The sequence below is a fragment of the Oncorhynchus clarkii genome, chromosome 25 (assembly GCF_045791955.1).
Source record: "Oncorhynchus clarkii lewisi isolate Uvic-CL-2024 chromosome 25, UVic_Ocla_1.0, whole genome shotgun sequence".
NCBI classification, from domain to species: domain Eukaryota; kingdom Metazoa; phylum Chordata; class Actinopteri; order Salmoniformes; family Salmonidae; genus Oncorhynchus; species Oncorhynchus clarkii.
Genome location: NC_092171.1, coordinates 13,717,010 through 13,742,665, shown reverse-complemented (window position 1 = coordinate 13,742,665; position 25,656 = coordinate 13,717,010). Strand labels below are relative to the sequence as shown.

General features: G+C 42.8%; 1 long non-coding RNA gene across 1 annotated transcript; it reads left to right on the top strand.

Annotated features, from left to right (window-relative positions):
• The first annotated feature begins 2,034 nt into the window (after positions 1–2,034).
• On the top strand, positions 2,035–17,546 carry LOC139383931 (uncharacterized). Its single transcript, XR_011628804.1, has 3 exons — positions 2,035–2,189; positions 13,607–14,736; positions 16,507–17,546. It is a non-coding gene; the product is annotated as an uncharacterized lncRNA (long non-coding RNA).
• The last annotated feature ends 8,110 nt before the right edge of the window (positions 17,547–25,656 follow it).

The window sequence follows — 25,656 nt, the reverse complement described above, 5'->3', positions numbered from 1 at the left end:
GCCATCTATTTTGTGAAGTGCACCAGTCCCTCCTGCAGCAAAGCACTCCCACAACATGATGCTGCCACCCCCATGCTTCACGTTTCGGATGGTGATTATTCTGTATGCAAGCCTCCCCCTTTTTCCTCCAAACATAACGATGGTCATTAAACAGTTCTGTTTCAGACCAGAGGACATTTCTCCAAAAAGTATGATCTTTGTCCCCATGTGTAGTTGCAAACTGTAGTCTGGCTTTTTTATGTCAGTTTTGGAGCAGTGGCTTCTTCCTTGCTGAGCGTCCTTTCAGGTTATGACGATGTAGGACTCGTTTTACTGCGGACATAGATACTTTTGTATCTGTTTCCTCCAACATCTTCACAAGGTCCTTTGCTGTTGTTTTGGGATTGATTTGCACTTTTCGCACCGAAGTATGTTCATCTTTGGGAGACGGAGCGCGTCTCCTTCCTGAGTGGTATGACGGCTGCGTTGTCCCATGCTGTTTATACTTGCGTACTATTGTTTGTACAGATAAACGTGGTACCTTCAGGCGTTTGGAAATTGCTCCCAATTTTGTGGAGGTCTACAATTGTTTTTCTGAGGTCTTGGCTGATTTATTTTGATTTTCCCATGATGTCAAGCAAAGAGGCAATGAGTTTGAATGTCGGCCTTGAAATACATCCAAAGGTACACCTCCAATTGACTCAAATGATGTCAATTAGCCTGTCAGAAGCTTCTAGAGCTGTCACGCCCTGACCTTAGTTTCTTTTTTATGTCTCTATTTTGGTTTGGTCGGGGCGTGATTTGGGGTGGGCATTCTATGTTGTTTTTCTATGTTTTCTTTTCTATGTGTTTGACCTGGTATGGTTCCCAATCAGAGGCAGCTGTCTATCGTTGTCTCTGATTGAGAACCATACTTAGGTAGCCTTTTCGCACCTGGTGTTTGTGGGTAGTTGTTTCCTGTTTTGTGTTTTCACCTTTCAGGACTGGTTCGATTTTCATTTCTTACATTCACTTTGTTATTTTGTATTTTCGTGTTCTGTTATAATAAATAATCATGGACACTTACCACGCTGCGTTTTGGTCCGATCCTTCCTACTCCTTATCCGATGAAGACAAAGATCATTACAAGAGCCACGACATAATTTTCTGGAATTTTCAAGCTGTTTAAAGGCACAGTCAACTTAGTGTATGTAAACTTCTGACCCATTGGAATTATGATACAGGAATTATAAGTGAAATAATCTGTTTGTAAACAATTGTTGGAAAAATTACTTGTGTCATGCACATTGTAGATGTACTAACCGACTTGCCAAAACAATAGTTTGTTAACAAACAATTTGTGGAGTGGTTGAAAAACAAGTTTTAATGACTCCAACCTAAGTGTATGTAAACTACACTTTCAACTGTAGACTGTTCTCTCTGCAACCGCACGGCAAGCAGTACCGGAGCGCAAGGTCTAGGTCCAAAAGGCTTCTCAACAGCTTCGACGCCCAAGCCATAAGACTCCTGAACAGCTAATCAAATGGCTACCCAGACTATTTGCAACCCCCCCCTCCCCCCCCCCCCCCACTCTTTTATGCTGCTGCTTTTCTCTGTTTATTACCTATGTATAGTCACTTTAACTCTACCTACATGTATGTACATTTTACCTCAATCACCTCGACTAACCAGTGCCTCTGTACATTGACTCTGTACCGGTACCCCAAGTTTATAGCCTCTCTATTGTTATTTTACTGCTGCTCTTTAATTATTTGTAACTGTTTGTCTTGTTTTTTACTTATATTTTTTACTTAACACATACTTTTGTTAAAACTGCATTGTTGGTTAAGGGCTTGTAAGTAGGCATTGCGCTGTAAGGTCTACACCTGTTGTATTCGGCACATGTAACAAATATTCGGCACATGTAACTAATAAAATTTGATTTGAAATAAATATTGTTTCCGGAGCTGAGCAAAGTGAGACATCACCTGATTTTTATTACTCCCAACTAAGTTGGTGTCACACTCTGGAAATGATATAGCTACAAACACCTCCAAACCAACTGCCAGTACTTACAGTGTAGCTAATGTTCTTTCTTTCTCATTTGCTCTGTGTTGCAGGAGATAGAGGGATAACACTATCCCCAGCCAGGCAGACGAGTGCAGATTACAAGACGAGTGCAGAGGGATCTGTCACGCCTTCAGCCAGCATGCATAAATACTGTGGATTTGGTAAGAGGGCTATAATCTTACATTTATGGACTGTCTGTGGGGAAAGAGATGCGCCGTAAAGCAAGGGATTTACTATCGAGGCCTCTCCCTGGTTCCCCGGTTTGGCTCAGTGCTCAGTGTTACTATCACTCTCCTTGATTGTCTTTTCCTGTCCAGTTGTGGGGAAAAAGCAGGAACAAATATTTTTAACCATGATCTTAGTTGTTAGATGGTTATGCAGAAGTGTACCCCATGCATTGAGATGTGATCTTTTCAATCTCTATGCCACATGGATTAGACCAGCCAGTTCGGGGCTCCCGAGTGGCGCAGTGGTCTAAGGCACTGCATCTCAGTGCTAGAGGCCTCACTACAGATCCTGGTTCGATTCCAGGCTGTATCGCAACCAGCTGTGATTGGGAGTCCCATAGGGCAGCGCAAAATTGGCCCAGCATCGTCCGGGTTAGGGTTTGGCTGGGGCAAGCCGTCATTGTAAATAAGAATTTGTTCTTAAATGACTTGCCTAGTTAAATAAAATGGTTGATGCTGTTGCTCAGTGTTACTATCACTCTCCTTGATTGTCTTTTCCTGTCCAGTTGTGGGGAAAAAGCAGGAAAAAATATTTTTAACCATGATCTTAGTTGTTAGATGGTTATGCAGAAGTGTACCTCATGCATTGAGATGTGATCTTTTCAATCTCTATGCCACATGGATTAGACCAGCCAGTTCGGGGCTCCCGAGTGGCGCAGTGGTCTAAGGCACTGCATCTCAGTGCTAGAGGCCTCACTACAGATCCTGGTTCGATTCCAGGCTGTATCGCAACCGGCTGTGATTGGGAGTCCCATAGGGCAGCGCAAAATTGGCCCAGCATCGTCCGGGTTATATAATAATTTGTTCTTAAATGACTTGCCTAGTTAAATAAAATGGTTGATGCTGTTGTTCTCAACACTGTGTGTTCTCAAGGTCAAATGTTATGGTTATCATTACAGATATGGGTTGATTATCTCAGTGTAAATGGCTTATGTGGGCACTCAATTAAACCATTTTGGCTCAACAGTTGACATTGATTTACCAAAGAACTTATATTTGTTTTTGATATGTGGTCAGTAGACTGAGATGTAACCAAGTACAGTAGATGTGTTTAGAGGAGGTTTCCCTGGCATCACGAAACAGCTGAATGAACAAGCTGCTTTAAGCCGTCCTACCCAAGTCCATTTCACTCACTCACCGTCTGCTTGCTGGAGGGGTAGGGGGTTTGGGCTACCTGGCTGAAACTGATGAGATGAGTATTGCCATTAGAGAATAGCCTAAGGCAACAGCTTAATTTGTACACTGAATGGGTTGTACTAGTATTTACACTTTACCAGCTCTCTGCAGCAATTGTGTTAATTAATTGGAAGACATGTTTTTCTAGCAGCTCAAGAATTTATGACATCAAGGCATACTCAATTGAGCTATATTTGCCCGTTACAATGGTTTAGGCCGAGTCAGCAATTTAGGCCTATTAATACTTTCTCTTAAAGCCTGTCCAAATTCACATAGAAATGTGAGTTATAGATCTATCATTCTCATTAAAAGCAAGTCTAAGAACCGGTAGATCGGTTCTATGTGCGCTATTTCTATGCTTCCCGTTAAGTTTTGTTCTTGCGTCTTTCGGTTTTGTACACAAGCTGAAAACACAATATTGTTGTTTATTGAAAATATATTTCACAGCAGTTTAGATGGTACAATGATTCTCTACACTATTGCTTGTTTTGTCACCAACGGAAATTTGGCAAACTATTCACATTTTTGTAACCAGAAAATGGCGGCGCGATTTCTTCGTATTGCACCTTTAATGCTTGGCCATTCCATTTTTCTGACAAGCAGCACTATTTTAGAAGTAGTAGAGGTTAGCACAGGATAGGCCTAATCTTGTAGCAGTACACATGGAGTAGTAGAGTGGTTTTGAGTGGATGTTTGTGTCTGTGGCTCTGTGCTACATTACACGTGCAGGTACGGTATGCCTACCGCTTTAAATATTTGTTGTTACCATGGGGAAAGCAAAGAGCATGACAACCTCAGTCATGAAAATCTGTATTTTTTTTAGTTGTTTCTTCAAAGTCTTAACATTTACCGTGGCAGATGTCTATTTTGAATAATGGCTTAAAGTACTTCCATGTAGAGCAGCTGGGCGTATACACATGATGCAGTTCTTCTCCATTTTTTAAATTAACATCTAAGCAAGGAATGAAGTCATCATGTATATTGCATATTTGAAAAGGCCCACTTATGGGAAAATCTCAATGAACAGTATACACACCAAAAACAAGTAAAGAGGCATGGGGAGAAGCTCAGCAATACTCAAGTGGTTGAATAATCTGACACTAAGAGCCATGTCTACTGCTATTTGCCTAGTTAATAGCAACTCTACTGCATTGTATTTGGGCTGCCCAGTGCCCGCTAGTTGGTGAGTAGTTTTAGGCCTGTGTGTCTATGTCACAAGGAATTTGTTTCCAAAAGCCTAATTCCTTCAACCTCCCACAAGGCCTTGGAGTTCTTAGACAGTCAAAATGTGTAAAGTGAGGGACCAACTCAGCCAAGAAGGATATCTTATCAGTGGTTTAGATTTACTCATCAGAGAGGCCTTGGATGACCTTACTATTCATCCCTCCTGTCAACATTACAATGTTGTTTCTGGATCACTAATAGACTTAGCCTACCTGACCACTAGAGGGAGCAGTGTGACTCACATTCCTTAGATGACTGCATTTTTCATGACTAATACTATGCGTGCGTGTGAATGTACCACACGTCCGTCTTCATTCTACAGGACAGCCTGTGTCTTTGAACCACGATTGATTGACCTGGACCTTGCTGCATTAAGCGTCTATTATCGAGCCCATGTTATCTTAGCCCCATATCTGCCACATAATTTACATATTACCTCCAACAGCAAATCGCTTCCTACAGTGCATTCAGAAAGTATTCAGACCCCTTGACTTTTTCCACATTTTGTTACATTACAGCCTTATTCAAAAATGTATTTAAAACACAATACCCCGTAATGACAAAGTGACAAAGCAAAAACAGGTAAGTATTCAGACCCTTTACTCAGTACTTTGTTGAAGCACCTTTGGCAGCGATTACAGCCTCGAGTCTTCTTGGGTATGACGCTACAAGCTTGGCACACCTGTATTTTGGGAGTTTCTCCCATTCTTCTCTGCAGATCCTCTCAAGCTCTGTCAGATTCACTACACAGCTATTTTCAAGTCTTTCCAGAGATGTTCGATCGGGATCAAGTCCGGGCTCTGGCTAGGCCACTCATGGACATTCAGAGACTTGTCCCGAAGCCACTCCAAGATGCGTTGTCTTGGCTGTATGCTTAGGGTCGTTGTCCTGTTGGAAGGTGAATCTTTGCCCCAGTCTGAGGTCCTGAGTGCTCTGGAGCAAGTTTTCATCAAGGATCTCTCTGTACTTTACTCCGTTCACCTTTCACTCGATCCTGACTAGTCTCCCAGTCCCTGCAACTGAAAAACATCCCACAGCATGATGCTGTCACCACCATGCTTCACCGTAGGGATGATGCCAGGTTTCTCCCAGACGTGACGTTTGGCATTCAGGCCAGAATTCAATCTAGGTTTCATTAGACCAGAGAATCTTGTTTCTCATGGTCTGAGAGTCTTTATATGTCTTTTGGCAAACTCCAAGCGGGCTGTCGTGCTTTTTAATGAGGAATGGCTTCTGTCCCGCCACTCTACCGTAACGGCCTGATTGGCGAAGTGATGCAGAGATGGTTGTCCTTCTGGAAGGTTCTCAAATCTTCACAGAGGAACTCTTGGTCACCTCCCTGACCAAGGCCCTTCTCCCCCGATTGCTCAGTTTGGCTGGGCGGCCAGCTCTAGGAAGAGTCTTGGGGGTTACAAACATCTTCCATTTAAGAATGATGGAGGTCACTGTGTTCTTGGGGACCTTCAATGGTTCAGAAATGTTTTGGTACCCTTACACAGATCTGTGTCTCGACACAATCCTGTCTCGGAGCTCTACGGACAATTCCTTCAACCTCATGGCTTTTTTTTTTCTCTAACACGGACTGTCAACTGTGGGAACTTATATAGACAGGTGTGTACCTTTCCAAATCATGTCCACGCAATTGAATTTACCACAGGTGGACTACAATAAAGTTGTAGAAATAGCTCAAGGATGATCAATGAAAACAGGATGCACCTGAGATCAATTTCAAGTCTCAGCGCAGAGGGTCTAAATACTTATGTAAATAAGCTATTTCTGTTTTTTTATTTTTAATAAATTAGTCAACATTTCTAAAAACCTGTTTTAACTTTGTCATTATGGGGTATAGTGTGTAGATTGGTGGAATTTTTTGTTGTTGTCAATTTTAGAAAGGCTGTAACGTAACAAAATGTGGAAAAAGCCAAGGGGTTTGAATACTTTCCGAATGCACTGTACATGGTTTTAATTAATAGTTTTATGTAAATGCCGTGAATAATAATTTACCAGCTTGCTATTTGCGTAGTTTCTTTCACAGCTGAAAATTGATAAATACATAAAATGTTTTTTTAAGATGGTTAAAATGCCACTTTCTCTGTCTCTGCACAGCTGCCCATATGGTAGCTGGTTCCCCTTCGGACCGCTAAGCTATCAACACTCTGCTGAAAGCCTAGAGAAAGAGTGTGTGTGTGTGCCGCCCACCTAACAGTGTGTGCATTTACGCTCTGCAGTGGTGGTGCTGGAGTCTGTAGACTGTGGTTGAGTTGCTGATTTCCAGACAGCCTCTCTACCCACCAGTTACCCTAGGGAAAAACCTCCACTCTCTGCTGTGTGTGGGAAGGCCCCATCTTTACCACAGGCGATTCGGTCAGATTTGTGCTCTGTGATCCTGGACAGTGGATATCCACCCATCCTGGAGCATCAATCCAGCCCCTCAGCTACAGAGAGGTCTATAGGCCATAGGTTATAGGTCATCCAAGTGGTGCAGCTTGGCTGAATATGCTTGCTGAATTAGCTTGATCTGTTACAAAATAAACAAGGTCTTGTGTTAAAGGCCGGGTAGACATGGTGTTGAAGGTGGCTCATTCCAAGTGCGATGAAATGGGTACTTTTGATGAATTTGGATCACAGGGACAGGGATCACAGTACTACAGCCAAATGTGATTCTTGCCTTAAAGGCCCAGGGCAGTCAAAATGTTTTTCTTGCGTTTTGTATCATATTGTACAACAGCTGATGAAACTAACATGGTAACAATGTTACATTTTATTTACCTTTATTTAACTAGGCAGGTCACTTAAGAACAAATTCTTATTTTCAATGACGGCCTAGGAACAGTGGGTTAACTGCCTTGTTCAGGGGAAGAATGACAGATTTTTACCTTGTCGGCCTGGGGATTCGATCTTGAAACCTTTCGGTTACTAGTCCAACGCACTAACCTCTAGGCTACCCGCCGCCAAATCAATGTTGTTTTCTGATAGTTTCTGGTTTAAAATGCAATCTACACAGGACCTTCTAATCAGCAGGTTTGCATGGACGTGAGTCCCAGACAGTCCTAGTTAAATTCTGCTTGAGAAATCATTTTTTTGCTAGAAAGCTATTTTTGTCCATTTAAATGGAAAACTATTACAGTAAGATAGGTATTGATCTAAAACGTCTGCAATATGGGGAAACGGTGCCATAGCCGTTGTTTTTGTTGGCGAAGCAGCGCTGGGGAGCGTATTGCATGGTAGTGAAACAAATCGCACTGCATATGCAGCTGCATGCAATGATGTCCGAGGGGGAAAAACTGTGTTTGTTGTTTGCAGTAAATCAAATCAAATCAAATTTATTTATATAGCCCTTCGTACATCAGCTGATATCTCAAAGTGCTGTACAGAAACCCAGCCTAAAACCCCAAACAGCAAGCAATGCAGGTGTAGAAGCACGGTGGCTAGGAAAAACTCCCTAGAAAGGCCAAAACCTAGGAAGAAACCTAGAGAGGAACCAGGCTATGTGGGGTGGCCAGTCCTCTTCTGGCTGTGCCGGGTGGAGATTATAACAGAACATGGTCAAGATGTTCAAATGTTCATAAATGACCAGCATGGTCAAATAATAATAAGGCAGAACAGTTGAAACTGGAGCAGCAGCACAGTCAGGTGGACTGGGGACAGCAAGGAGTCATCATGTCAGGTATTCCTGGGGCATGGTCCTAGGGCTCAGGTCCTCCGAGAGAGAGAAAGAAAGAGAGAATTAGAGAGAGCATATGTGGGATGGCCAGTCCTCTTCTGGCTGTGCCGGGTGGAGATTATAACAGAACATGGCCAAGATGTTCAAATGTTCATAAATGACCAGCATGGTTGAATAATAATAAGGCAGAACAGTTGAAAGAAACTGGAGCAGCAGCACGGCCAGGTGGACTGGTGACAGCAAGGAGTCATCATGTCAGGTAGTCCTGGGGCATGGTCCTAGGGCTCAGGTCCTCCGAGAGAGAGAAAGAGAGAATTAGAGAACGCACACTTAAATTCACACAGGACACCGAATTGGACAGGAGAAGTACTCCAGATATAACAAACTGACCCTAGCCCCCCGACACATAAACTACTGCAGCATAAATACTGGAGGCTGAGACAGGAGGGGTCCGGAGACACTGTGGCCCCATCCGAGGACACCCCCGGACAGGGCCAAACAGGAAGGATATAACCCCACCACCCACTTTGCCAAAGCACAGCCCCCACACCACTAGAGGGATATCTTCAACCACCAACTTACCATCCTGAGACAAGGCTGAGTATAGCCCACAAAGACCTCCGCCACGGCACAACCCAAGGGGGGGGGGGGGGGGGGCCAACCCAGACAGGATGATCACATCAGTGAATCAACCCACTCAGGTGACGCACCCCCTCCAGGGACAGCATGAGAGAGCCCCAGTAAGCCAGTGACTCAGCCCCTGTAATAGGGTTAGAGGCAGAGAATCCCAGTGGAAAGAGGGGAACCGGCCAGGCAGAGACAGCAAGGGCGGTTCGTTGCTCCAGAGCCTTTCCGTTCACCCTCCCACTCCTGGGCCAGACTACACTCAATCATATGACCCACTGAAGAGATGAGTCTTCAGTAGAGACTTAAAGGTTGAGACCGAGTTTGCGTCTCTGACATGGGTAGGCAGACAGTTCCATAAAAATGGAGCTCTATAGGAGAAAGCCCTGCCTCCAGCTGCTTGCTTAGAAATTCTAGGGACAATTAGGAGGCCTGCGTCTTGTGACCGTAGCGTACGTGTAGGTATGTACGGCAGGACCAAATCAGAGAGATAGGTAGGAGCAAGCCCATGTAATGCTTTGTAGGTTAGCAGTAAAACCTTGAAATCAGCCCTTGCTTTGACAGGAAGCCAGTGTAGAGAGGCTAGCACTGGAGTAATATGATCAAATTTTTTGGTTCTAGTCAGGATTCTAGCAGCCGTATTTAGCACTAACTGAAGTTTATTTAGTGCTTTATCCGGGTAGCCGGAAAGTAGAGCATTGCAGTAGTCTAACCTAGAAGTGACAAAAGCATGGATTAATTTTTCTGCATCATTTTTGGACAGAAAGTTTCTGATTTTTGCAATGTTACGTAGATGGAAAAAAGCTGTCCTTGAAATGGTCTTGATATGTTCTTCAAAAGAGAGATCAGGGTCAAGAGTAACGCCGAGGTCCTTCACAGTTTTATTTGAGACGACTGTACAACCATTAAGATTAATTGTCAGATTCAACAGAAGATCTCTTTGTTTCTTGGGACCTAGAACAAGCATCTCTGTTTTGTCCGAGTTTAAAAGTAGAAAGTTTGCAGCCATCCACTTCCTTATGTCTGAAACACATTCTTCTAGCAAGGGCAATTTTGGGGCTTCACCATGTTTCATTGAAATGTACAGCTGTGTGTCATCCGCATAGCAGTGAAAGTTAACATTATGTTTTCGAATAACATCCCCAAGAGGTAAAATATATAGTGAAAACAATAGTGGTCCTAAAACGGAACCTTGAGGAACACCGAAATTTACAGTTGATTTGTCAGAGGACAAACCATTCACAGAGACAAACTGATATCTTTCCGACAGATAAGATCTAAACCAGGCCAGAACTTGTCCATGTAGACCAATTTGGGTTTCCAATCTCTCCAAAAGAATGTGGTGATCGATGGTATCAAAAGCAGCACTAAGGTCTAGGAGCACGAGGACAGATGCAGAGCCTCGGTCCGATGCCATTAAAATGTCATTTACCACCTTCACAAGTGCCGTCTCAGTGCTATGATGGGGTCTAAAACCAGACTGAAGCATTTCGTATACATTGTTTGTCTTCAGGAAGGCAGTGAGTTGTTGCGCAACAGCCTTTTCTAAAATTTTTGAGAGGAATGGAAGATTCGATATAGGCCGATAGTTTTTTATATTTTCTGGGTCAAGGTTTGGCTTTTTCAAGAGAGGCTTTATTACTGCCACTTTTAGTGAGTTTGGTACACATCCGGTGGATAGAGAGCCGTTTATTATGTTCAACATAGGAGGGCCAAGCACAGGAAGCAGCTCTTTCAGTAGTTTAGTTGGAATAGGGTCCAGTATGCAGCTTGAAGGTTTAGAGGCCATGATTATTTTCATCATTGTGTCAAGAGATATAGTACTAAAACACTTGAGCGTCTCTCTTGATCCTAGGTCCTGGCAGAGTTGTGCAGACTCAGGACAACTGAGCTTTGAAGGAATACGCAGATTTAAGGAGGAGTCCGAAATTTGCTTTCTAATAATCATAATCTTTTCCTCAAAGAAGTTCATGAATTTATCACTGCTAAAGTGAAAGTCATCCTCTCTTGGGGAATGCTGCTTTTTAGTTAGCTTTGCGACAGTATCAAAAAGGAATTTCGGATTGTTCTTATTTTCCTCAATTAAGTGAGAAAAATAGGATGATCGAGCAGCAGTAAGGGCTCTTCGGTACTGCACAGTACTGTCTTTCCAAGCTAGTCGGAAGACTTCCAGTTTGGTGTGGCGCCATTTCTGTTCCAATTTTCTGGAAGCTTGCTTCAGAGCTCTGGTATTTTCTGTGTACCAGGGAGCTAGTTTCTTATGAGAAATGTTTTTTGTTTTTAGGGGTGCAACTGCATCTAGGGTATTGCGCAAGGTTAAATTGAGTTCCTCAGTTAGGTGGTTAACTGATTTTTGTCCTCTGGCGTCCTTGGGTAGACAGAGGGAATCTGGAAGGACATCAAGGAATCTTTGTGCTGTCTGTGAATTTATAGTACGACTTTTGATGATCCTTGGTTGGGGTCTGAGCAGATTATTTGTTGCAATTGCAAACGTAATAAAATGGTGGTCCGATAGTCCAGGATTATGAGGAAAAACATTAAGATCCACAACATTTATTCCATGGGACAAAACTAGGTCCAGCGTATGACTGTGACAGTGAGTGGGTCCAGAGACATGTTGGACAAAACCCACTGAGTCGATGATGGCTCCGAAAGCCTTTTGGAGTGGGTCTGTGGACTTTTCCATGTGAATATTAAAGTCACCAAAGATTAGAATATTATCTGCTATGACTACAAGGTCCGATAGGAATTCAGGGAACTCGATGAAGAACGCTGTATATGGCCCAGGAGGCCTGTAAACAGTAGCTATAAAAAGTGATTGAGTAGGCTGCATAGATTTCATGACTAGAAGCTCAAAAGACGAAAACGTCATTTTTTTTTTTGTAAATTGAAATTTGCAATCGTAAATGTTAGCAACACCTCCGCCTTTGCGGGATGCACGGGGGATATGGTCACTAGTGTAGCCAGGAGGTGAGGCCTCATTTAACACAGTAAATTCATCAGGCTTAAGCCATGTTTCAGTCAGGCCAATCACATCAAGATTATGATCAGTGATTAGTTCATTGACTATAATTGCCTTTGAAGTAAGGGATCTAACATTAAGTAGCCCTATTTTGAGATGTGAGGTATCCTGATCTCTTTCAATAATGACAGGAATGGAGGTGGTCTTTATCCTAGTGAGATTGCTAAGGCGAACACCGCCATGTTTAGTTTTGCCCAACCTAGGTCGAGGCACAGACACGGTCTCAATGGTGATAGCTGAGCTGACTACACTGACTGTGCTAGTGGCAGACTCCACTATGCTGGCAGGCTGGCTAACAGCCTGCTGCCTGACCTGCACCCTATTTCATTGTGGAGCTAGAGGAGTTAGAGCCCTGTCTATGTTGGTAGATAAAATGAGAGCACCCCTCCAGCTAGGATGGAGTCCGTCACTCCTCAGCAGGTCAGGCTTGGTCCTGTTTGTGGGTGAGTCCCAGAAAGAGGGCCAATTATCTACAAATTCTATCTTTTGGGAGGGGCAGAAAACAGTTTTCAACCAGCGATTGAGTTGTGAGACTCTGCTGTAGAGCTCATCACTCCCCCTAACTGGGAGGGGGCCAGAGACAATTACTCGATGCCGACACATCTTTCTAGCCGATTTACACGCAGAAGCTATGTTGCGCTTGGTGATCTCTGACTGTTTCATCCTAACATCGTTGGTGCCGACGTGGATAACAATATCTCTATACTCTCTACACTCGCCAGTTTTAGCTTTAGCCAGCACCATCTTCAGATTAGCCTTAACGTCGGTAGCCCTGCACCCCGGTAAACAGTGTATGATCGCTGGATGATTCGTTTTAAGTCTAATACTGCGGGTAATGGAGTCGCCAATGACTAGAGTTTTCAATTTGTCAGAGCTAATGGTGGGAAGCTTCGGCGTCTCAGACCCCGTAACGGGAAGAGTAGAGACCAGAGAAGACTCGGCCTCTGACTCCGACCCGCTGCTTAATGGGGAAAACCGGTTGAAAGTTTCTGTCGGCTGAATGAGCGACACCGGTTGAGCGTTCCTACAGCATTTCCTTCCAGAAACCGTGAGAAAGTTGTCCGGCTGCGGGGACTGTGCCAGGGGATTTATACTACTATCTGTACTTACTGGTGGCACAGACGCTGTTTCATCCTTTCCTACACTGAAATTACTCTTGCCTAGCGATTGCGTCTGAAGCTGGGCTTGTAGCACAGCTATCCTCGCCGTAAGGCGAGTACAGCGACTGCAATTAGAAGGCATCATGTTAATGTTACTACTTAGCTTCGGCTGTTGGAGGTCCTGACGAACCGTGTCCAGATAAAGCGTCCGGAGTGAAAAAGTTGAGGAGGAAAAAACACAAATATAAACGGTAATTAAAAAGTAAAAACCGTAAATTTGTCAGGTAGCAAAACAGGTTGGCAACAAAACGCACAGCAAATCGAAAACAAGTCTGCAAGTCGTGACCGGAAATGAGTACAAATAGAAAATAGTACAAATAAAGAAAAACCCTTGAATGAGTAGTAGGTAACTTTGTTGTTCTAATTTCACAAAAGGACGTGGCAGTTTTACAATTGCGGATTCCAGCTTTAAGGGATTAGACACTAGTTTGTGAATGTCATGAAAGTTAAAAAGCTCTCACTTTTTTATTGTTCCCTTCAGTTGAGAACACTCATGAGTCCAACAAAGATGAAGAGGTAGAAGAAGACGATGGAGGAAGAAGAAGGAGAAATGGGAACTATAGCTCCAGGAGGTGGGACAGTGGTGGACGGAGCGGGCCAGGTTACAGGATCCAACCCTGGGGACCTCCATGGAGGAAGGAGTGTGGCTCAACAAGAAGAGGAGGAAGCAACGTCATAAACAGAAGCTCTTGTCTCTGGGTCTGGTGCCCTGTGCTGCGGCTCGAGTTCACCTACGAGAGCGAGGGGGGAGGAAGAGATGAGGCAGAGAAGAGCAGCTGAAGTGATAATCTTCCTCAGGACCACACAATATCTATGTGTCTGATTGTGAGTGTGACATAACAGGGCTGCTAATCAACCCAGATACGGTCACATATAGCCTAGGCTGTGTTTCAGTCTTCCTAAGAGCTGGCCAAAAGTGCTGAAGCATAGTTCATTTTATCGCTTTCGGGATTGGCAGAAAATAAATAATTTGAACAGCACTGTGCAGAGCACACGCACATTGAAAGTGAAAGCACAGCTCATTAATCACTAGCCTATAACAACTTGAGGACCTTGAGAGATTTAGGAATCGAGGTGTAGAGGTGCATTGAGGTGTTTTGGGTTTACTTCATCATGCTCAAATGTAATGGACAGGCTCAGTCATCTGGTCTGTCATAATCCCTCCATGACTTGCCTCTGGAGGGCTAGACAGACCGACAGTCAGTCAGTCCAAAGAATCCCATTGGTTCCAGGGATTAAGGTTTCTCTGTTGGTGAATTACTGTGGAAGGCTAAGAAAGACCTCTGGAAATGTCCACAGTAGTTCAGTTAAAGGGGCCAGATGCTCCTGTTCCTTATATGCACCTCAGTCTAGAGAAAGACCAGGTGATTAGACACAGGCCCATTCAGCAACGGAGCTTATAATGGTTGGTGGAGTAATAGTATACCCACTCCACTACCAAGCAGGTTCATCTGGTAGTGGAGGGCCTTCTGACCAGCCTGTAGAATGGAACATTCCCCCCTGCTGTTTTGGCCCAGCTCCACAGCCTCTAGTCCCTGGTGCAGCAACAGGACACAGCAAGGATGACAAAAGATCTGCAGGAGCTCCAGAACAGCTCTACCATGTCTACTGGTGAGTAGTCTTATCTGGTTTTACCTCGCGTATACTAAAAAAAAAAGCGTATACTAAAATATAATGTCATGTCTCAAAATCGATATATAGCTTACCTCAATATTGTTTTATGTCCTCTGGATTCGAGAAGAAAGGGGACGAGTTCATCAGTGAGCCTGTCAGTTTGGCTCAATTATCGCACAGCAATCAGCCTAGCTGACACGATGCTATTTTCCAAATATTTGACAACTTTTTCCCTCTGGCCTCCATTGAATTATTCACCCTAATTTTGGCCATCCTACAAGGGTAGCAACGCCAATACCTTTTGAACAGATTATGATAGAGACATGGGGTTTGGACCATGTGTTTTCATAGAGGGGCATCAACACAATTAACATTATTTTATCCATTGGTCAAAAGATGCATTTTTGATTAGACACCCTACTAATAGTGATGGGAGGGGAAAATCGATAGTTACATATCGCAATATTATTTTTGGATGATATTATATCGATTTTTTTATATAATTTTTTTTGCGTTACTTAGAGTTAGTCGGCTGTACCTGAGCCAACATGTTTACAGCACTTTTATTTCCATGACTGATCATGGTCTCTCTTCTCTCTGCAGCAGACCAATATGTTTGGAACATGAAATCGCAATAAATTGCCGTATTGAATCGCAATACATATAGAATATTGTATCGTGAGGTCCCTGGCAATTCCCAGCCCTAATTGACTAATAGGATCAGGGGATACTTGACTGTCCCTGGGGAAGAGTGTACTATTCTGGAGTGTTATATGACTGACCTGTCCAGGGGATTCAGGGCACAGTTGAGCAGGTGGCAATAGTGACGCTCCTCTTTCCACTCTCGTCGCTAAGGCAACACTGAGGAGGAAAACAGGCTCCAGTCCAAACCAGTGATCAGTTCCAACAATAGACTCAAACCACACAGTGTATTATTGCTGGTCCCTCCACCTGCTCTCCAGATGTGGGCAAGCTTTGTGTATTATCCTGAAACTTAATTAGTTATTTGAAGGGAAAATAAAGAAGTCTAATAACCATTTAGTCTGTTAAAACAAATCTATTCCCACCTGTATATTGTGTCGGAGCGGCAAAATATTCCCCCTTGTTATTTTTTGCTAAAAGCAAATTTCCATTTAACAGAATGTCAATGGAGTACTATAAATGTTTTAGGTGGCAAATGCAAAGTGGGGTATGCATCGAGCTAAACACAAATGGAATTGGCCACCAGTGGAATAAAACCAGCTGCTTCTGGCCACCGATGCTTTAGCCCAGTAAGCCTGCGGTGTGCTGTTGGTTTAGCCTGTTTTAAAGTCCTTCACGTCTTTTTACAGTCCACTGGAGCTTCCTTTCAGAACTGAGAGAGAGGAGGGATCAATTCACCCAAGGGGCAGCGCTAAGGAATATCCCACAGCTTATATTTCACTGTTTCACCCAACACCTCTCGCTCAGGGATGACGTCTGCTGACAGTTTTATTTAATGACTTTCATGCACCTGGTGAATGGAATCTCCTTTTAATTTTTGCTTGAACGGAGCAGTCAGATAAAAGCCATAGCCCAGGGGGAAAGGGAAGCTGTTAGGAAACAGTGAGGTACTGTAGGTGATAGGAGTACACTGGCAGTACAATACTGGATTTAGCCTAGGATAACTAGTTTACTTGTCCTCACCGCTATGGAACAGCAGTAATGACCTCATTAACTAACGTTTAATCACTCACTATTCCTGATTGCAATCAACTGTAATGTAACGTTTGTCTCTTCTCTTTCCAGGTGATGCCACTGCAGCTGTGTCCCTGTTTCAGTACTGGATCACAGACATCCCGCCCATGCAGAGAGAATGGAAAACAGGCCAACCTACAACATAACCTTCCTAGTCGAGCCAACCAACAACACAACCTTAGACTTTCAGGGTTTTTAACAATACTGCTGACGGAAAACATGTCTGACTTAATTCATTGTGAGCCCATGAAACGGAGTTAAGTACATACCGTAAGCTCACTCCACAGCTAGCTTTAAATGTCGCGGATGGAGCCATCCAATCGGTACCTTTTGGGTGGCTCAAACCGTTGGAATGTTGTCAAGGAGGGAGGCCACGTGTGTTAGCAAAGCAGAGGTCCCGAGTTCGAGCCAGGTATGAGCCGAATGGAGGAAGTGATTCCAGACAAAATTAATTAACCGTTTAATGGATTTTCCCCACAGAAAAGTGAGGCGAGCAAGTGTTTTTTAATTATTTTGTTATAAATTAAAACATTAAGTGGATAAGGAATAACATTACTTTACCACATTGTCCTATGCACCTGTGTGGGCTCTAGAGTTATATTTTTCCATGTGAAAACCTACACTATTTTTCTTAAAAAGAATGCAGACGTTACAATGTTGTTATAACCATGAGAAATGAAACACACTAAAGTATAACTTGTGACAGTTTCGTTATTCCTGATCAAAAAAATTATCTCTGATATACACAACCGTTCAAACGTTTGGGGTCACTTAGAAATGCTTTTTTTTTGTTGTCCGTTAAAATAACCTCAAATTGATCAGAAATACAGTGTAGACATTGTTAATGTTATAAATGACTATTGTCGCTGGAAATGGCAGATTTAGTTTTTAATGGAATATCTACATAGCCGTACAGAGGCCCATTATCAGCAACCATCATTCCTGTGTTCCAATGGCACGTTGTGTTAGCTAATCTAAGTTTATCATTTGAAAAGGCTAATTGATCATTAGAAAACCCTTTTGTAATTATGTTAGCACAGCTGAAAACTGTTGTCCTGATTAAAGAAGCAATAAAACTGGCCTTTAGACTAGTTGAGTATCTGGAGCCTCAGCATTTGTGGGTTTGAGTGTGTGGCATGCTTGAACAGAGGCATTTGTGGTTCTGTGGTCTGGCCCACCATCCGATTAAATGATCAAGATTGACTTGTTGAGAGACACGTCATCTTCACTGTAGTTCTATCCACTGAGGATGCTGAGATTTTTCAACTGTAGGGGGCTGGAAGGCTAGAAAACCTTGTCCTTGACAGTGACATGAACTTTCCCATCATAGAATTAACTAGATGGAGATCCTGGGATCAACATGACAGATGGTACAAGTCCACTGATGTGATAATCATGGTCGGCAGCTGCTAGAACTGGCCCACTCACAGGAGCAATGCTTGGATGTTTGCCTCTGTTACAGGTCCCTATAGGCTGGCCAGGTTCTCCGACAGGGATGATTGCCTTATCATCCACACATAACATTTCACTGTCCTTCTGCCGCATGCAGGCAAACTGTTTTAATGTAGGTCCAAACTTTGAGTCTTGATGTTCCTTTCTTCTCACCCGAGACTGGACTATGAACTTGAGGTCAAACCTTCCTGTGTACTGGAGAGCAGACATGGACCATGGATTATTGGGTGTAAACTGCAGTCTTAGCCACTGTATTGATGGGATTTTAGTTTCTGGTGGAAGCCGCTTTTCCACTTTGTCACAAGTCCTCAACTAATATAGATATATATATATATATATATATATATATAGATATAGATAGATATATATATTTACCTTTATTTAACTATGCCAGTCTGTTAAAAACAAATTCTTATTTTCAATGACAGCCTAGGAACAGTGGGTTAACTGCCTTATTCAGGAGCAGAACGACAGATTTTTACCTTGTCAGCTCTGGGATTTGATCTTGCAACCTTTCGGTTACTAGTCCAATGCTCTAACCACTAGGCTACCAGCCACCCAATGTCTGCAATCGTTGACCTGAGCTGTGTATTCGTTAAAATACTTCTGTACTTCATCCCAAAAGGGCTGAAATGAGGATTGTGGTTTGCCATTCAGCTTCCTTAAATCCATGATCAGGTCTGGGTCATCACCATCAAGGAGGAACAAGGATACTCTCTCATCAAGTAGGCCCCCTGTTCATCATCGTTTGCTTAACTATTTTCATCTGTCAGAAACTGATACATTTCTCTCAGGAAGTAGCTGTTCACTTTGCAGCGTGTGCGTATGTGTTCAGGAATGTTTTTTGCATTGCTCTAGTGTGGAGTATGTTGGTATTTCTTTTGACAGAAGCCTGGTCTCATGAACACCATTGCTGTGTGAGGATACCTTCCATATGAATGTCAGAGTGCCTAGGTGGTTACCACAGGCATACTTCTATACAGTGAAAGTCGATGGCGGTTTCAAGTTGTCAAACCATTTCCTTCTCTGGAATCTTATCTTCAGCAGCAAAGTCCAGTTGAAAGAGGGGGGTGGAATAGGGGCACTTTATCCAAACAGAGTGCTATACTGGAGGCTGACCGGTCAGCATGGTGCTCTCACAGTGTAGCATAAAACATCAGACTATGGTGTACATAGGGGAGGGGCTGTTGGTGACGTCTGGTCATTGCTTGATTCACCTTCTCCCAGTGGGATGCATCAGCTGCTATGGACTCTGTTCGACTCGCCACATCTTCTCTGAGATCTAATGTGAACAGGGAATACAGGCAGTTTTAGTTGAGAGGTTTAAAACATAAAGCTTACACGTTTTACATTTCCTGAATAAATGGTGACATTTTACAATATCAGACACAGTATGTGTGACATGAATCTCCAAGGAGTAGTGGTATGCCACAAACTTAATTGATATAGAAAAATGACACAACACATTCATTAACATACCTGTGAAGTGATTCCAGTGTGCCCAGGGCTGGGATATTGAAATAGACAGCTGACTGCAATGAAGCTGATTTTGACTTCGTTTTGGTGCCTTGTGTCGCGTTTCCTGGTACCTGTTGTTGGATCCAAGGCCTAATTGCAGGAATCTGTCTGGTATGGCTAAGCCTCCCTCTTTAAACTTCTCTAGATGGAGTTCCATATACCAGAGTGCTTTTGATAATCGGGTAACGAATGTCCAGGTTATATGGACATGAAACATTATATTTCATCCTGATTATCAGATTATTAATACATAAATTAACATTAATGAACATTGTTCACATAGGATATGTAATAGAATGATATATTCAAAAATGATAGGGAAATAGCCTAGCAAGGCATTAACAAATGAAGACAATACAAATATAAAGGCCTTTCATAGACTACCTTTAATTTGAAGGGTCAAAACATTAATTTGGGTCAAATTAATGGAAAAAGTGCAATCCAATCTCGTAATTTAATGTGATGTATAGGGTAATAGAGTAGACAAAAAAAAATCTAATTCAAGAATGATGGACAATAAATAATTGTAATCAGATTAAAATGTTGATGTATAATAATGAGTTCATTACCTGACTGCATCTCGATAGCCTAGGCGTTAACAAAATATCCATACAAATATGATTAGGCCTCTCATAGACTAGACTAGGCCTTGTAGAAAGAGGGTCAATCAAGTTAGGTCTGCCAAATAAATGTAGCATTGGCAAAAATACATGAATCCAGCCATAGAGTATAGCCTATCATCACCAAATAATTGTTTTTGTTTTTAACGTGCACAATTAGAAGCATCAAATCTATAGAGCAAGCTTGACTAAGTTTGAGCCCTGTAACTGTGCTCACCACATCCTCCTTTGATTGTCTCGTCTGGCTGCCATGAAAAGCCCCCACCTTGGAGACAGTCGATCACATCATTGTGGAGCTGCTGATCGGCACAAAGTGTGTGCGTGCCACTTGGGATGTACTTCGCTGGACATGTTCTCGGCGGCGCATTAACACTTCAAAAGCATTCCATCTTGGTGTTAACGGTTGGCCTGCTACTACTGGTAGTACCGGTAAAATGTAAGTTATGAATCGCAAATCGCCATACAGCTGAAACACTTTGATTTCATCAATCATTTGGGCTTCAATTTGGTTGTCCAAAATATTTGAGATGATTTCAAGTAGCCACCCTTTGCCTTGATGACAGCTTTGCACACTTAGCATTCTCTTAACCAGCTTCATGAGCTTCATTCATCATTTGTAGAATTTCTTTCCTTAATGTGTTTGAGCCAATCATTTGGGTTGTGACAAGGTAGGGGTGGTATACAGAATATATTTGGTAAAAGACCAAGTCCATATTAGCTCAAGAACAGCTCAAATAAGCAAAGAGAAACGACAGTCCATCATTACTTTAAGACATGAAGGTCAGTCAATCCAGGAAAATTTCAAGAATTTAAAGTTTCTTCATGTGCTGTCATGCCCTGATCTGTTTTTCACCTGTCCTTGTGCTTGTCTCCACCTACCCGCCTGCCTGACCACTCTGCTTGATCCTGATCCTGTCCCGTACCTTTGCCCCTACTCAGGATTACCGACCTCTGCCATGCCTGACCCTGAGCTTGCCTGCCGTCCTGTACTTTGCCCCACTTCTCTGGATTATCGACCCCCTGCCTGCGTTAATCTGTCGTTTGCCTGCCCCTGTTGCTGTAATAAACATTGCTACTTCAACACAGTCTGCATTTGGGTCTTACCTGAACGAGATAAGTGCAGTCGCAAAAACCATCAAGCGCTATGATGAAACTGGCTCTCATGAGGACCGCCACAGGAAATGAAGACCCAGAGTTACCTCTGCTGCAGAGAATACATTCATTAGAGTTAACTGCACCTCAGATTGCAGCCCAAATTAATGCCTCACAGAGTAACAGACACATCTCAACATCAACTATTCAGAGGAGACTGCACTTATCGAATCAGGCCTTTATGGTTGAATTGCTACAAAGAAAGCACCACCAATAAGAAGAGACTTGCTTGGGCCAAGAAACATGAGCAATGGACATTAGACCGGTGGAAATATGTCCCTTGGTCTGATGACTCCAAATTTGAGATTTTTGGTTCCAACCGCCGTGTCTTTGTGAGACGCAGAGTAGGTGAACGGATGATCTCTGCATGTGTTAGGAGTGTGTATTGGAGGTGAAGTCAGGTGCAGGAGAGCAGAGTGTAGTGAACAGGCACACTTTTTTATTCCGGTCCAAAATGTGCCCAAACACGGAACATAGACAAAAAGTGATGCGCGTAACAATATCCACAATTCCAAAATACACGTAACACAAACAAACAATCTTACACAAAGACATGATGGGGAACAGAGGATTAAATACATATGGATTGATTGGGGAATGAAAACCAGGTGTGCAGGGAACAAGAAAAAAACAAATGGATACATGAAAAATGAAGCGGCGATGGCTAGAAAGCCGGTGACGTCGACCGCCGAACGCCGCCCGAACAAGAAGAGGAGCCGACTTTGGCGGAAGTCGTGACAGCATGTGTGGTTCCCACTGTGAAGCATGGAGGAGGAGGTGTGATGGTGTGGGCGTGCTTTGCTGATGACACTGTCGTGATTTATTTACAATTCAAGGCACACTTAACCAGCATGGCTTCCACCACATTCTACAGCGATACGCCATCCCATCTGGTTTGCGCTTCATGGGACTATTTGTTTTTCAACAAGACAATGACCCAAAACATCTCCAGGCTGTGTAAGGGCTATTTGACCAAGAAGGAGAGTGATGGAGTGCTGCATCAGATGACCTGGCCTCCTCAATCACCCGACCTCAACCCAATTGTGATGGTTTGGGATGAGTTGGAGTGCAGAGTGAGGTAAAAACAGCCAACAAGTGCTCAGCATATGTGGGATCTCCTTCAAGACTGTTAGTAAAGCATTCCTATTGAAGTTGTTTGAGAGAATGCCAAGAGTGTGCAAAGCTGTCATCAAGGCAAAGCGTGGCTACTTTGAAGAATATCAAATATAAAATATATTTGGATTTGTTTAACACTTTTTTGGTTACTACATGATTCCATGTTTTATTTCATAGTGTTTATGTCTACACTATTATTCTACAATGTAGAAAATAGCACAAATAAAGAAAAACCCTTGAATGAGTACGTGTGTCCAAACTTTTTACTGGCACTGTACATGGGAATGTCTGTATGCATATTAAAATGTTTGTTTTGATATATATTTTGTATTTATTTGTATTGTCCACATATAATACAGTATGACATTGCACCCTAATTACTTCCTCAAATTGACAGGCTGTTGGATCATTATTCCTTCCACGAGTAAGCATGATAATGCCACTATTGAGTTACTGTTATAGTTGTTTCATATGATAGCATGGATACCTAATGGGAGTAGCATCACACAGCGTCCTTCCAAATTACCAGAGACGGAAATGCCAAGTCTGGCCCAATTATTGGCTTAGTTGTTTGTTTGTTTGTTGATATGACATTTGGACCAACTTGATAGCTTACCAATTACTGTACAGTGTAGTATTCACAATCCACTTTAAACAAGGTCAGAACCTACACCTCTTGGACAAGCTAACTTGGCGACAATTTACTTCACTAATCAAGTCAAGGTGCACGTGACGTTTTTTCCTGAACAGGATAACTCTGAGCCCTAGCATCAGGCTATTGCTGCTGATCAGATCTCATGCTATGGAAAAACTCTGGCCTTAGGGACAAACACACACAATGATACGGACATTCTGTTGGTGAGTGAACTTAAGTTGATAATCACCTATTGTCACAGAGCCAACAGCTTATCCACTAACATCACAGCATCTGACTTTAGCACTGAGCATTCTAATCTAATAGAATTGGCAGTAGCGTGTGTGACGGAGAGGAGCGGGTGAAGGGAATTAGTTTGGGTTGCCCAGCATTCAATAGTAAATTTACACTAGATTAAGAGGAATTGATTTCATTCCGGTGCTCAGATGCTGATTTAGAACTGAGTGGCATTATGAGATCAGGAATAGCTCAGACTGGATCAGTAGCTACCTGCCACAGCAGTAGTGAACGATTAACACAAGGACCACCATTTGTGGCCCCTATTCATAGGAGGATCCGCCAGGTTTGTGGTGTCTGGTTCATGCTTATAGTCCCACTCTCGAGCCATTAGCCAGAGGGGACGGTGAGGCAAACACAACATTGCCATTATGCTGTGATAACAGTTCGTGTTAGCAGCATACCATTAGCACTTTGCTTGGTGGTGCTGCTAATATTCAGACTTTTATTTCAGTCTGGCTTGTCATCTTTCGGGGTGATGTGACATGGATGGGTATCATATCCCCTCTTAAATACTTTTTATAAGTTACAAGCAGGGTTCAACTCACACCTATCAATCACTCTAAGATTGGGAAGAGGAGAGTAGCTAACCAACTGGGGTCCTAATGTCCATCCATTTAGTATGCTTGACCATAAATCATTACTCAGTGGTTAAACTTCCTAAGTAAAAAAACAATTCTGGGGGTATCTGTACTTCACTACATTCCTAAAGAAAATAATATACTTTTTACTCTATACATTTTCCGTGACACCCAAAAGTACACGTCACATTTTGAATGATTAGCAGGACAACATTTTTACAATTCCCACAATTATCAAGATAACATCCCTGGTCAACCCTACTGCATCTGATCTGGCGGACTCACTAAACACATGCTTTGTTTGTAAATTATGTCTGCGTGTTGGAGTGTGCCCCTGGCTATCCATAAATACAATTATGACTTCTGGTTTGCTTAATATAAGGAATTTGAAATTATGATACTTAAGTATATTTTAGCAATTACATTAACTTTTGGTACTGAAGTATATTTAAAACCAAATACTTTTACACGAGTAGTATTTTACTGGGTGACTTTCACTTTTACTGGGGTCATTTTTTTATTACTACTGCTGTACAGTATATTGTATGCTACAGTGTACACTGAGTGTACAAAACATTAAGAACACCTACTCTTTCCATGACAGACTGACCAGGTGAACTCAATATTAGGAATGTGTTCTTAATGTTTTGTACACTCGGTGTATATACTGTATGCTCCCACCCATCCAGGACACCTACTTAAATGCTGGATGAGGAAGGCAATATAATCAAGGACTCCACACACCCCCGCCTTGAGCTGTTTACTCCCTGACCGTCACGCAGACGGTATCGGAGCATGAGGTCTGATACCAACAGGCTCAGAGACAGTTTGTATGTACTGTACAAGACATCAGACTGCTGAACACTTGAACCGGACTGACCATCTGCTCTGATTCTCCGCACCTTAGAACACATGCACTCATGCATACACCCTCACAGACCACAGGAGGTTGGTGGGACCTAAATTGGGGAGGACTGGCTCGTTTTAACGGCTGGAGCAGAATCAGGGGAATGGTATCAAATACATCAAACGGTTTCCATGTGTTTGATGCTATTCCTTTTGCTCCGTTCCTGACATTATTATTTGCCGTCCTCCCCACAGCAGCCTCCTGTGACACACATCTACACATCTACACATATAGTATATACAGTACATTCATGCTACACAAACATCACAACTGCTGCTACCAGACTTGTATTATTATTGCTAAATACTGCACAGTTTAAACACGTGCTCCCCAATCCCCCCCTATCCCAAAACACATGTAAATATTGGACTATCCTGTATTATACTTATGCTAAAATGTTTATTCTATTCTACTGAGCCATTTACTTTATGATCCTATTTTTATATTTTCTTATTTCTTACTGTTGTTGCATTGTCGAGAAGGAACCTGCAAGTCAGCATTTAGTTGGACGGTGTATCCCATACATACGACTAGTAAAACCTGAAACTGTATGCTGTGTTTACATGCTTGATCTCGAAGGAATTTGACCCATATCTCACCTGGCTCTCTAACTATTTACTCGTGTCTCCTCATTGATGGTCTCCCCCACGTGTTTACTCCTAGGCCATTGTCTTTGTGCCAGCAACTCCCATAATCCAGTCAGATGCACCACCTGTGTCTTATACTGTACTGTGTTTGAGTGGTTATATAAAGAGGCTATATAAAAGCTTCAGACACTGACCCACACCAGGTAGACAACAGCAGGTCCACAGATCCAGTCCTCTCTCTTACAGAGGGTTCCCCATCGGAGAGAAAGAGAGGGAGTCTAGGAAGACTGAGAGGAAACCGTTTGAGAGGAGTTGCCCAGCAGAGCTGTATTTTCAC